Source organism: Meles meles, chromosome 3 (genome assembly GCF_922984935.1).
Source record: "Meles meles chromosome 3, mMelMel3.1 paternal haplotype, whole genome shotgun sequence".
NCBI lineage: Eukaryota > Metazoa > Chordata > Mammalia > Carnivora > Mustelidae > Meles > Meles meles.
The window spans coordinates 28,603,972-28,605,203 of NC_060068.1; positions in this window are offsets into that span (position 1 = coordinate 28,603,972).

Below are 1,232 nucleotides of genomic sequence, written 5' to 3' on the forward strand. Positions count from 1 at the left end.
GGAATACTATGCAGCCATCAAAAGAAATGAAATCTTGCCATTTGCGACAACATGGATGGAAGTAGAGAGTACCATGCTTAGTGAAATAAGTCAATCAGAGAAAGACAACTATCATATGATCTCCCTGATATGAGGACATGGAGATGCAACATGGGGGGTTAGGGGAATAGGAGAAGAATAAATGAAACAAGATGGGATTGGGAGGGAGACAAACCATAAGTGACTCTTAATCTCACAAAACAAACTGAGGGTTGCTGGGGGGATATGGGGTTTGGAGAGGGGGAGGGTATGTGCTAAGGTGAGTGCTGTGAAGGGTGTGAACCTGGCGATTCACAGACCTGTACCCCTGGGGATAAAAATACATTATATGTTTATAAAAAATAAGAAATAAAAAATTAAAAAAGAATGGTTGGATCAACCAGGAAATCAAAGAACGTCAACAATTCATGAAAACCAAGGAGAATGAAGACACTTCAGTCAAAACCTATGGGATACTTTGTAGGGTCCTTGCAAAGTGATAGCTCAGATCCCTTGTGCAAGCAGGAGAATCTACAGTTCCCGGTACTGAAATCTAGGATTTGCCTTACCAATATTTCAGTACTTCTTAAACCTCATAGAAGTGGGAAAGGCAGGATCTTGAAGTCTAAACACACACAGCACGCCTCCTATGATGCAGACCAACAGAGATTACTGCTCATGTCCGCTGAAAGGTATGCAAGTAGTTAAAAGCTAGAAAAGGCAGACACAAAGCAATTTTATATCAGTAATAGAAGACATGTGTATCATTTGATATATTAGACAGCACAGTGCAGAGTAATGAGGAAATGAGCTATTGCTACATTTCACAAACACGACCTTGAGTGAACAAGCCAGAAATAAAAAAGGACCTAATGTGTTTTTGCATCACTGTTGTAACTTTCATCCCTCCTGTTTGTTTCCTAACTTTGCATTCATCTACATTCCGGCACAATAGCAAATAACATTGGTGGAAACAGACGTTATTGCCACCTAGCTAATTTTAAAGGAAACACTTCTTTGTAATTTCTCCGTTTAAAGAGACACAGACTCCAGGGTGGCTCAATCTTTTTAAACACCTGACTTAAGCTCAGATCATGTTCTCAGTGTCCTGGGCTCGAGCCCCAGTCATCAGGCTCCCTGCTTGGCGGGGAGTATGCCTCTCTATCTCCCTGTACCCCTCCCCTCTTCTCATGTGTGCTCTCTCAATCTTTCTT